Source organism: Neodiprion virginianus, chromosome 3 (genome assembly GCF_021901495.1).
Source record: "Neodiprion virginianus isolate iyNeoVirg1 chromosome 3, iyNeoVirg1.1, whole genome shotgun sequence".
NCBI lineage: Eukaryota > Metazoa > Arthropoda > Insecta > Hymenoptera > Diprionidae > Neodiprion > Neodiprion virginianus.
This window is the reverse complement of record NC_060879.1, coordinates 17,136,281-17,149,742: the sequence shown is the minus strand read 5'-3', so window position 1 is coordinate 17,149,742 and position 13,462 is coordinate 17,136,281. Positions and strand designations below refer to the sequence as shown.

At 35.0% G+C, this 13,462-nt stretch overlaps 1 protein-coding gene and 1 long non-coding RNA gene across 6 annotated transcripts in view; one reads left to right on the top strand and one right to left on the bottom strand.

The window, feature by feature from the left end:
* The window catches only part of LOC124299719 (uncharacterized), a 271,430-nt gene that overhangs the window by 238,921 nt on the left and 19,047 nt on the right, over positions 1-13,462 (top strand). The window lies entirely within an intron of this gene.
* On the bottom strand, positions 1,845-3,508 carry LOC124299720 (uncharacterized). The gene is made up of 2 exons (XR_006907048.1): positions 3,340-3,508; positions 1,845-2,248 (listed from the first exon to the last, which is right to left on the bottom strand). It is a non-coding gene; the product is annotated as an uncharacterized LOC124299720 (long non-coding RNA).

Below are 13,462 nucleotides of genomic sequence, written 5' to 3'. Positions count from 1 at the left end.
AAGATGAGTGTCCGAAATCAAAGTTCAGAGGGAGCAAAATTACGATCTGCAAAATGCAGAAGGGCCAGAAAGCCGAGAGGCCGCAATACAGTTGTCATAGTTATGTAGACTTATGCTGGATAGCACTAGACACCGGCCATGGGATATGTGTAACGTTGCAGAGAATAGATGTGTTTCTGACATCATCCAACCTTTCGGCAGTCTAGTCATTCTGTCTTTAGCTGGTTTCGGGATTTTGACCTTTCGAGTCTTTGATCAGTCGTTATTGATAAATTTGGATTCATAGATTTTCGACAGAGGCACCAGTCTGACATTTGAAAAATCGACTTTATGACTCCTCGGTATTTTTGCAATTCAATATTTTAGCCTTCGTAATCTTGGCAATACTTATTTTTAAACAAAAATGCCGGTATAAATTTATACACTTTTACGTTCTCAATTTGTATTTTCCTACAAGTAATCTTTTCGTATTTATGGTCTTTCTACGTTTTTAACGGTTGGTGGTTTGACTTTCGGGATTTCGTCGCGTCGACTGTTTGGTCATTCGCATTTTTGGAACAAACCTGACGATTAATGACTTCGGTAATTCTCAATATTATTCAACTAATTTTTGTTGGATAGATGTCTACTTCTAATGAGCGGCTATCGGAAGAAGTAATTCAGCAGTATGCACCCGAAGTATCAACTCGCATCACGGTCTTACATACACACGGAAAAAAAAATTCTGTTCGGCGAGCTGTATTCTACAGCACCAGTAACTATACGCACTCTACGGTCTATCTTGTAGTTACAGCAACTATATATTAGTCAGCTCTGATAGCTGCAAGTTGTTCAGCTCTCACAGCTGAATGGTTTTGCTCTAAGAGCTGTAAGTTGCGCTGTGCTCTGGTGCGTTGACATATTTCATAACCTTCAAATTTCATGAGTATGATTTAAATACAGTTGATAGATAATTGTTTGAATAGTCCATTCAAATATGTAAATGACACTGAATAAATAATGATAATAATGATGAAAAATAATACCAATAGCAATATAATTGTACTATTTAATAATAAGCGCTGTGAGCGGAGCCGAAAAATTCTGGTCTAGCTCTTCGAACGAAGCTGTTTAGCTGAGAGAGCTGAACAACGTACAGCTATGACAGCTGACTAACAGTCAGTTATACGAACCATGCAGTGCTCTTCCAATAACAGAACGTTTAGTTCGACGAACTGTTTACAAGTAACTATCTAATATTTAGTTCCACGAGCTGAATTTTTTTTTCCGTGCAAGTCTATAAACTCGGTTATTTTTAAGTGGTGTGGATTGTCATTGTTAGAATGACTGAACTATGTTCCTCGTTTGTCCACTAGCTGCGCTGTCCTGCTAGGGTAATGCAGATATAGATACACAGTTTGTAGAGTTGTTCAAAAGCTATCTCTTCCCATCCAAACATAATTGTCTCCGTGATTCCCATATACACTTTCAGGTTCGAGCTCATCGTCGCGCGTGATGACGTGTTACTAAATTCACTGCGCGAGGAATGACGGAAGGGAAAAAAATTGATTTTGATGAGGATGTACGGTATGTATTGTGACGTGGATTTTTCCCGCTCCTCGACCACTCGGAGAAAATGACCGAGAACATACCGCGTGCACAATAATTTGGCGTCCACGATGTACCCTGGATCTAAAACAATATCGTGAAGTTTTGTTGGGCGCCTGGCGTGATCAACACGCCTCGAAATCGTTAATGCGCTATACCTCGGAAATATGCTCGGTAGCTCAGTACCGCGGAGAGGGAGGGGTAATTTTTGGAGAGAGAGAGACACTCGAAAACCACACGCTACTTAACAAAAAAAGTAAAATAAAATCTTATATTTCACAATAGCGGTGATACAAAAACAAAAAAAAAAGGACGGGTTGCACTCCGGGAGTGCCGGCAGAAGTGAAAACTTAAACATCAACGTTGTGCATTTTTGAATAGGTTGGAATGGTTAAGGAATAATTTCGCACGAATTGTTTTATTTATCAGTATAAAAGTACTATCATTTATGTGGTAAAATACAATATTCATTTATTGCGCTATCGTAGACAAACATGACAATTTATATTACATAAATAATATGCTCTTTGATTTTCACGATGTCTTTTTCTTTTTTCTTCTCCTTTTTCTTCCTTCGAATCTTTTTTTTTTTAATTTCTTCTACGCTGACGCCATGCAAATTGATATTTCCGATTTTTATTCCTTTTTCTCTTTTGTTTTTCTGAAAAACGAATATTATTTATTATTATTTTATTTCATTTATTTTCACTTGAAATTATTTGTTTGGTATCGTATTTTTTGATTTTATACGTAATACACGTTTTCACACTCGACTAGCAAAGCACTGGATAAGCCAATGTGGTCAGTATCACAATTGATACTCCTAATATCAAGAATCAATGAGTCACGCGCGCATTGCTTTAATGTATTATTAAAAAAGAAACGATTTCCCTCAAATATGTCGTTAAAATTTGTCGCGCATATATATATAGGTTAACGCTATAAAGTATCAACATATTACAAATATTACATCTATAATGTGTAGGTACTAAGGTGTTTCAAAAAAAAACCAATTTTTTTTTTTTCTTATGGTGTCCAAAAACTGATAGTATACCTGAAGCCAAAAATTTTGGCACCAATATGAGCTCTTAATATCAATAGTAAGGTTTGCCTGTATCCATTTCTTTATTTTCCATTTAGATAACACGGGAAAACATTTTTTATTTTTGCATTTTTATTACTTTGGAAAAAATACATAAATATAAAGGTTAAAAATATCACATAAATGACTTTTGTGCTTTTTATGAGTTAAGTATTGAATTAATTAGCAAAAAAAAACGTTTACAGGCTCAGGTTAACAGAATTGAAGTAATTTTACGTAAAAAATAATATAAATATGGCATATGATATTTTTTTGTAGTTTTATTGAAAAATATTTGAAATTTTTGATTAGTGTTATTTTTGATCACTGATATCTTTGAAACGGTTGATCTGAGGAACTTTGATCTTCAGACGTTTTTTGTAGAGCGTGAAATTTCCTACAAATTTCTTTTTTCAGATTGTTGTTACGATGAACCGTTCCAAAGTAATAAAAATGCAAATATAAAAAATAAATTTTCCCGTGTTATTTAAATGGAAAATAAAGAAATGGATACAGGCAAACCTTACTATTGATATTCAGAGCTCATATTGGCGCCAAAATTTTTGATTTCAGGTATACTATCAATTTTTGGACACCATACGAAAAAAAAAATTCGTCTTTTTTTGAAACACCCTAGTAGGTACATGTGTATATTTTTATAAAGTACTCACTTATTTTCTTTCGCTATTTCTTCGTCCCTTTTTTCGTTAATAAATGCACTTTCTTCCATTTCCATCTTTTAAGCACTTTATATACACGACTTTCACAAGTATACAAACGATTGACACATCAGCAGTCACCATCTGTGGATGCGCGTAGCAGGTTGTAGTACAAATACACGCGCGCAGGTACGGTAGGAAGGGAGGGGGATATTACCCCCTCTCCATCCGTCTCACGCTTTTTCGATCAGGCTACGGATCTGACGCGCTACGGATCTGACGCGAACCGTGGACGCGAGTTTAACATTTTGTACCCATCTAAAAAAGTGCCAAGCGCCGCTAAAGAAGTTTTCACTTCAATAATCCAAAAGTCGCTCGTCGCGATTCTAAAATTAAACAGAAAATTACACATAACCTACACTATTCCTTACTCTACTGAGCTCGCGGCTCCCCAACTAAAATGTCACCCAACAATCACAAGATCTCCATACGCTATTCTCAATTTGCAAATTCGCAATTTCTTCTCCATGGTGATAGTTGCTCGAAACCGAAACTAAAACTACTTTCTCGACGGTGCGCCGTCGGGCTACCGAACAGACGGCGTCCTCAATCTCACCCGAGATCTCACCCGACTCGGAGCTTCGACGCTACCGCTAGCTGCCCTAAATCTAAACGTGACAACATAACTTAACCTAAAGCTTATTTCCTACTTATTTCAACTAAACAAATCCGCAAACGCCACTATACTTCGGACGCAACCAAAACTCAATATTCGAATTTTTCGTCTCAACTGCTGCTCAACGCAACGGCAATTTCGACTATTCGCTAGGTGCGTGACCCCAGCGCCACCATACGATACAACTTACGGTGGCTCTTTTTAGATATTTTACATGTACTAAATGCTAAATAGATGTTTAAAAAATTAAACAAAGTTGAAAAAAATATTATTTATGTTAAAAATGTAAAATTTTACACAGAGCGCATATTAAATTATAAGTTTTTACCTGGATCAGCTGAAAAAAGTAAGTAAAATCAACACAATAACTAAAACAAGTCTCATGTGAATAAGGTTAAGCAGTGTTAAAATCTGTCAAGAAGTTTATTGTTAAATTAATATTGAATGAAAAATAAGTATTAATATTAAATATATAACAATCTGAAATTATATAAAAAATAAAAAATATTTCATTTTGACATAATTATATATTTACGAAAATATCTAAAATTTTTATTTTCTTTATTTAATTTTTCAGATAAAAATGGAATTTGTGTTAAAAACCGGCTTTCAATCTATTACCCACAATATTATTTTCCAACCACAAACTTTAATAAAAGGTAAAAATTTAGTTCTGGCTGAACATGTGAGAGATGTTGAAGAACATCGAAAATTAAATCAAAGTTATTTAATTAAAGCGCGCGTCATTAGACAAGCATCGGTAAATTCAACGCCTTACACAACATCATTGAATGTAATAACACTTACATACTACAATTATCATTGTTTGGATTTTTTTTTAATTTTATTTTTATTGTTTTAATATTTCAGATTAATGAGACACGACTTGTGACAGATGTCAAGTGTGATTGTGTATACAATCAGAGCAAAAAATGTAAACACATCGCAGCATTAATTTATTTCATCAATAGTGAAAAGAGTGCGACAAAAACAAGTAATGAACAAGTATGGGGAAAACCTAGTGCCCGACAGTTTGCAAAAGATAAATATGCTAAAGGTAAACAATTTGGAGAAATGTTTCCCGCAAAAAGAGAAAAATGTTATGAGGCTCCAGAAATAGATATTTCTCAATTGTTAGAAGAATCTCCTTTACAACAGGTGATGGTAGCAAAAGCTAAAAATACAAATATACATACGGTTAAAAGAGTCATGAATTCATTACTGCAACAAGTCGAAATTAATTTAGAAAAGGAAGACTGTGAACAATGTGCAATTAATTTTCTAATTTCTTGTGATGAAAATACGCAATATAAAACAAATTTTAAGTTAGATAAGAAGTTAAAAGATTTTTACGTCGAAAAAATTGAAATGTCCGAAGAAGATATTATAAAACTATGCTGTGAAACTTTGGGACAATCTACTTGCACTGAATGGTATGCTGCTAGACAACTAAGATTGTCTGCTAGTAAAAACGTGCACAGTATTAAAGTAAGAAAAACTAAAACTATTGAAAGTCTGGTGTATGAAATATTACATCCAAAAAAAATTGATTGCGCTTCTACTAAGTATGGTTTAAATAATGAATCACTTGCAAGAGAAAATTATGAAAAAGTTAATAACTGTACTGTGAAACGTGTTGGTGTCACAGTTTGCAAATTTCAACCTTGGCTTTGCGCGAGCCTTGATGGAGTAGTTGTACTAGATGGATGTATCTCAAAACTAGTCGAATTTAAATGTCCCATTTTATGTAAGGATAAACCTGTGATAAATATAACTGATAATTTGTGTAATGTTAAATATTTAGAACTCATTGATGGTGCCTGGGAACTGAAGAAGTCTCACAGTTACTACACTCAAATTCAAATACAATTGTATGTGAGTGGGATGAATATTTGTGATCTTTTTATATATTCACCAATACCAGGTGGTTGTTGTTTAGTTGAAGTGCTTCGTGATGAAGATTTTTTAAAGAAAGTTATTTCACAAAGTGAAATATTTTATTTTCGAGATTATTTACCAGCTCTTTGTGCGGCAATGACTAAAGAACCAAGTACAGAGAATGATGAAAACATTGATACATCAAATACTGATAGTTGTGCTGAAAATGAAATTTACGTTGACAATAACAATAACAGTGAGGAAACCTCACCAGTGCGAATTTTTACAGAAAAAAAAAATTAATCCATCAGAATAATTATATTAAAATAAATAAGATGTTTTATTTTATATTATTAAAAGTTTATTATATCATTATATTACATTATTTTAATATTACATAAAAAAAGCTTTATTACGTGTTGCTAAAAGTTGAAATATGATTTATTAATGTATATTTTATGCCTAAGAATATGTATTTAATATATAATTCAGTTGTAATGTTAGTACATGATCCAAAAAATTTAATAAATTAACCAGTTCATTAAAAAATATCAATTATTTTGAACCATTAATTATATTCTTCATTTTTTTTTTTGGAAATTATTGGTGGTTGTAAATTTACCAAAACACAGCATACATGTATGATGTCATCTACACAATGAAATAGATTTTCAGGAAATTTATTTAATACTTGATAAAGTCTTAATCGTTGCATTATGCGTTCAATATGAATTCGTACTTTTGCTATGCTGTACGTTTCTTGAGTTTGTTGTGTTGTAAATTCAGATTTTTTCTCTAAAAAAGGTGGCATAACCATTTTTAATTTTTTTCCACTTGCATCGATAAATGTTTTAATTTCCGGAAAACCTTTGTCAGCCAAAACGACGTCACCATCTTCTAGAAGATCTAATAAACCTGATTCAATTGTCATTTGAGAGTCAGATTTACGACCAGCTACTTTTGATTTCAAGGAAATAAATCCTCCTGGAGTGATACCTATGAGAACCTTCGCAGTAAAATTTTTTTTATAATGCGAATAACAATAAACCCGATGATCAACATTAGCAGGAATTTCAATATTAAATTCAGTACAATCGATGATTACTCGAGTATCACTGTAATCATGATGAAAACACTCAGGCATCGTTGCTTGAACAACATCAATATCCGGCCAAAATACTAAATTAGCTGTCGTACTAGCTAATTGCTCCAAAATGTCGAAAAAAATTCTTGAAATCGTTGTTCTATGCACGTTAAATAATACGCCAAGAGCCGAAAAAGTGAGTCCTGTTTTTAATTTCATTAAAAATATGAACAGTCTATCTTTGTAACCAATCGTCGATTTTTTAGGAGGTTTTGTTCTGTCTAATAAAAAATTAAAATTATTAAATGTTACACCAGCAAGATCTATGAGTTGCTCGTTTTTTTTAACTGATGAAAATCCTTCAAACATATTGGTTACTTGAGTTTCATGATCAGCAAACGTTCTATGTGGTGTACCGCACTCCTTGTTAACATATTTTTTATTATTTGTAATTATTTTTGACGTCGACGCTTCCAGAATCTCTGTTTGTGTCTCAGCATCACATTTGTTATTAGTGATATACCGATTACAAATGAATGTTTTTGATGAAACATTGGAGGTAAAATATATATTCGCTTCACATGCCTGCTCCACCGTTTGATTCATGAATGTATTATTTTGATCACCTTCAGCTATTTCAGGCGGTTCTACAAAATTCATCACTGGATGTATCTCAGCCGTTGACGATAATGACTTTTTCATTATTCTTCTCTCCATGAAGCGTTTGTGTCTAGATGAATTAATTACGATAACAGAAATAAAAATTAAATTAACTATAATAGGTATTGCTAAATTTTTAACTATACCGATTAATGTGACTTAATTTTTTAGTCGATTATTTCGATTAATCTAAATATATTAATCGAAACTAAATTCTTTTACGTACCTATTCAAAACGGCAGATTCGTTGACTTTACGTCGTCTATAAGCTGATGGAAAAATAGTTGGAGCGAAGTTGGGACTTGATTCAATATCTGATTTTTCACCGCTAATGAAGTGTTCACTGCATATAACATCCATAGGTTTTGGAGACCATAACGATCCATCAATACTTTACAAAAAAAAAATTAAACTATTACATACTCAGATTTCTTATATGATATACACATGTACATGATATTATTCTATAATATATGGTTATAGGTTATAGTAATACTTACTTTTGCCTTTTAACAGCAGCGATCCATTTTTTTCGCTGATTTAATTTCCAATTGGCAACCGGAAACTTATAAAATTTACAATTGCTATTTCGACTTGTATTTTTGCAATCGACTACACAACAACTTTGATGACCCATTTTATTTACTTTATTTAATTTAGTTGACACACGTGTTATTTTAATAGCCTTAAGTAAAAAAGAGCCACCCATAGTTCTATATTGTCCGCAGCGAGCGCTGACATCAGTTCTGTGTCCCCCACTATGCCTTACGCACCCAGCGAATACATCACCTCAACTCGGCTAAACACTATCTTAAATAAACGGCAACTTAACTAAGCGCAAGCGCCACTAAATGTAACCTAAACTAAACACAATCTTAAGGTAACACAACTCAATTAACATCATCTTAACTAAACGGGTACGGAACTAAGCGCAGGCGTAACTAAACGTAACCTCAACTATTTACTATCGCATCCGAAATCAAACCTTCTCAAAATCCTCGAAAACGTTATTCGCTAATCCGAGCACTCCCATTCGGCACTTCACGACCTACTCGAGAGGTGACACTGAAAAAACCGATAACGCGACTCGACCCGGTACAGCGGAATTCGGCTGTACTTAATTTCAAAAACGAGAGGGACTCAACTAAAACCCGTGACTCTACTCAACTTTCTCAAGAACTCAAAATTTACTCTACTTTAACACGCGTACTCAGGCTACGGTCATCAAGCAAAAGAATCGGCAAAAGAATTTCGACTACTTTTCTACAACGCAAATCCAAAACGGCTATCCGTTACCCGGCAAGCCTTTTCCTAATTATGCTCGAAATTCAATCACGGGGATAGAAGCAGCGCTTACCTTCTACATCCTTGCAACCCCTTTTCCATTCCCCTCGCGATTTTTGGGCGACTCCATTACTTCGCGAAACTCCCCAAAACGTGACTACTTATCACGACCGCCAGAACTAGAGTGGTTTCAAGAACCTACGACCTGCCGCAACACGGATCTCGATACGTCACCCCATACGTGACGTCATACCCACAAGAATACGCAATAATCGATCCGTCATCGATTTCGTCGACTGCGCAACTCGACGCGCACCTTTAGTAGCATCGCGACGCAGAACTTAACGCTAAATCACAATCTCGTCCTCCGCGCAGCTCCATGGCATCTTGGTGGTGAGCGTGGTGCTCCCTCGTCGCTAGTCGGTACGTCGCAAGTTCGCTAGTCAATTTTAGGCGGGCTGAAGGGGGAGAGGCTGCGGCGCGCCGGCCGCCAGCGGGAATCGCGTCCACCTTGGATTCCCGCGATGCGGGGATCTGCGTCGGCTCCCCCTCCGCAGCCTCGACATCCTTCCTGCGCAATTGTCGCTAGTCCGCCACTCCGCAATTTCCTCGAATTCGGTGCCGACTTCATGCCTGATGCCGTTGTAACTCGAAAAACAAAAAAAAAAAAAAAAAAATCCTGAAATATCTTACGCTATTCGCTAAAATGTCCCCTCTGGTAATTTCGGATGCGTGACTCTAGTCCTGGCGCTCCTTTGCAAAGACCTCGCGACTCAATTTCGGAAATTCCTAAATTTTGGTTCCACCCAGGGTTCAAGGAGCCCCTTGTAACGGGCATCAAAAATGCCACGTTACAGTATAAATAGTTTAATGTATAACAGTGAAGAATATGGAGTATGAACGCGTTTGCTCGTACGAAATGGATTTCTGTTTATTATTATAAATGTTGGAATTGATATTTGGAGAATGATTTAGAAGTATTCGGCTTGTTGATATCTGGGATTGACATTCTTTACGCAGTATGGAATACTAATGAATTGTAAGTTGACTTGTTGAAGAATAGACTAGAAGTATACCTAGTTTAAAAAAGTCGAAATAAAAGTAAGCTTGAGACAAAGTGTAAGAATTCAGAGTAGTGGGGAGCAAATGTAGCTAATCTTAAAAAGACAAGTAGGAGACAAAATGGTTAAGAAAAATAATTTGAGAAAATTGGCAGGTTAGTAATAAGTGGTCAGAAAGTAGGCCAGACGTAACAGTAGAATAAATTTACTCGCAAGAAAAAATATATCATTTGATTGAATGTGAATCTTCATTTTTTAAAGCTTATCTGTCTTCAATACAATGTCGTCTAATTCTTGGAAAACCCACTTCAGTAATTAGTTAGCACTGTAGGAAAACTCACTTCACCTATAGGCGTCACACAATGATAATTACTAGAATTCTCCCACATAATTTAAGTAGTAATCATGGTGCGTTAAATCTGAAGAGCATTTCCTCCTTGCATTCCCGCAATAACAATTCCTCAAAGTGTTGCGGAGAAGTAGGAAAGTGCGACTTTCTTCGGAATCTCACACCGAACCAAGTAAAAGGGCCCCAAAAGCGCCTATTGTTTGTTTACTTAATTAAACGTGTAATCGGTTTTTCTATTAATCGATCGATCAGTAATGTTTATTACCTGTTTCTTACGATTAATCTGAAACTTTGATGAATAATATTTGCTTTTAATCTTTTTTCGACAAATTGGGAGCTATGATTAGTCTACCCTTACAATTAATGCTTTTCCAAAATAATTGATTTCCATTTAATCAATTAAGCGAAAAAATCGATTAATTCTTCTTACGATTAATCAATTACTGTGCTTAATTAATTTTTTTTTTCATAATCCATTAGTTGGAACAACAAATGATCTGAATCCACGATCAATCGATTCATCGCACAACCCTACTATAGCCAAATATTGCTTGTCTTGAGCTTGGATTGAAAGCGAAACATGATATCTGTGTCATGGCTTTCACCAAGCATTGAAAACAAATTTCTTCTGGCTAATTGTAACGCGAGGCAAGTATAATGGGCTACATTGCTATATTTTTTTTTTTTTTTTTTACATTGAGACGATGAAATTGAGCGGAAAACATGACCCAAATTTGAACTTCGAATTCAAAACAACACCAAGAAATTGACACTATAGTCTGAATCGACACCCTTAACAGGATTGTCAAGTCTTCATGTTTTAGCCACAAATTCAGCCAATGGTTTTTCATACAGTTTTCTTCTCGTGAGCGGTGACTTACATGAAACTTTGGGAAATGACATTGTATATGATTGCACTTATTTGGTCACTAAGAAAGTTCGGAAAATCGATGGAAAATTTAAAAAAAAAAAACATTTGGTTCAGCTGAATGACAATAGCGTGCAGAACGTTTCGTAATGACGCATCAGTGAATAGATGACTGAGATTTTTTTATTCTACAGGCAAATCATTTACTTTACGTCATTTGAACGATTGAATTCAGTGTAATTAGATATACTAGTAAGGGTTTCAGTGAAATTGGATTAAAACAACAAAAAGTGACTTTGAAAAACTGGTAAATTCGAAAAATTAACGACGGAGCCAGGAATCGAACCTGGTATCTAGCGATGCTTTACCGGAGCCTTACTCCACTAGACCACCTAGCCGCCCTAGGGCTAGGGCTAGGGCGGCTAGGTGGTCTAGTGGAGTAAGGCTCCGGTAAAGCATCGCTAGATACCAGGTTCGATTCCTGGCTCCGTCGTTAATTTTTCGAATTTACCAGTTTTTCAAATTATATATACTTTTCACAAAATGAAAAATTACCTCGAGATTAATATTAATATTGATGATGCATATCCGCATTTCAATATTATACGATCCGCAATTTAATATCAGACGGTCATTGACTGTCTTACGAGCTTCGCACCAAGAAGAGTAAGTTACCAAAATGTAAACACACTTACAGACACTCTTACAATTGTGCTCGAAGAGGAAGAACACTTTCTATATTCACAAAAAGTGACTTTATTGTCAGGACGTATTAGACTAGGAAATTTGTACAGAAAAAAAATTGTTTAGGATGTTAAGAACTGTTAGAATTAAGACTAAAGAGAACAGTAAAACCTCGACGCACGCGTACATTTCCCGCGTTTAATCGATGTGTTCACATTTCATTTATGACGGAAAAGAACAACCAATTAAACGAAAAGGAGGAAATATTCACAATAATATAGCGACCGCAAGAGTTGAATTAGTTACAGAGAAAGAGAATAAAAAGTATCTGCGCGTGCACGTAACTACGGCCGGATGCCAATGATATCATATTTCCCTTCTTTATGAATGAAACGCAAGCACTTTGTCAAAAGGAATGTATTAGTGGTTTTTATGATGAGTTCCCCCACCAAGAATAATTCACACTGGCAGATACAGGCATAGTATCTTACTATTTAAAGCTCCAAATCATTTTCAGTTTTGCTCGAGGGCAGAGGATACAGTCTCTGTTTCTTTTTTTTTTAAACCTGTGTTGAAGATTCTGCACTGGATAAATAGTGAAAATATAAAGTTAGTGAATCAGGATGAGGTTGACCAAGCATTTGTTAAGGAAGTTCGTTAAATCTGCAGGTATTTTCAAGGAAAAATTTAATATATCTTGTTAAGAATTTTATACGATTACGTGTTAAATTCTGTACATTCTGATGTAAAATCCGCATTTTTCCCCTATATCTTTCAGTTCGTACAAAATAGCGTAAAATTTACATCATTCATGTGGAAATCGTTACAGACAAAATAATAATGAAATCAATTTTCGAACCCAATACTCAACAACTGAGAAAACTCATTTTTTTAGCTTTCGTCTATGAAAATGTTCTGTGTTGATAGAGAGTACATCAAAATAAATTGGGTACTATTAGTCTTAATCCCTATGTAAAATCCGAACTGTATACAGAAGTTGCATTTATTTTGCATTGATCAATGACGAGGTCAGTATTGACGAAAACCAATGACATTCACTTTTTTACACCCCAGTCATAACAAAATCGAGTTTTTAAATAATACTTGTGACAATCCTACATGAAAACCTATTGATAAAGAACTCTGCGCATGCGCGTGGTGAGGTCACCAATTTGCTCGGTTACATAGGCCACTCAACCTATCCTTTCTTTGGCATGTCCTTAATAGTGCTAGCCATAAAGTAGAACAGAAAAAAAGGTGACCCATATCGTAAAATGACTAACAAGCCGCTTAGTGAGGCAAGAAATGAGTAGTACGCGATAAATCCGATAGAGGCGCGTAATGTTGTAAAGAAAAAAAATGACATGATTTGCGAGATGAACAAACTTTGTCGAATAGCGTTCTTTTGTATCTAATTGTAAAGAATCTACCTGCAACAGTTTACCACCGTATTATTGTCTCCGGCAAATGTAAACAATTTAGTTTTGAAATTACAGTTTTTGGCCAATACCTTTTTCAATTCGATTCTTATAGAGAAAGTGCCAATTGCCTGCATAAAATAAAAATTTGATAAGATGTTCATTTTAAAAGC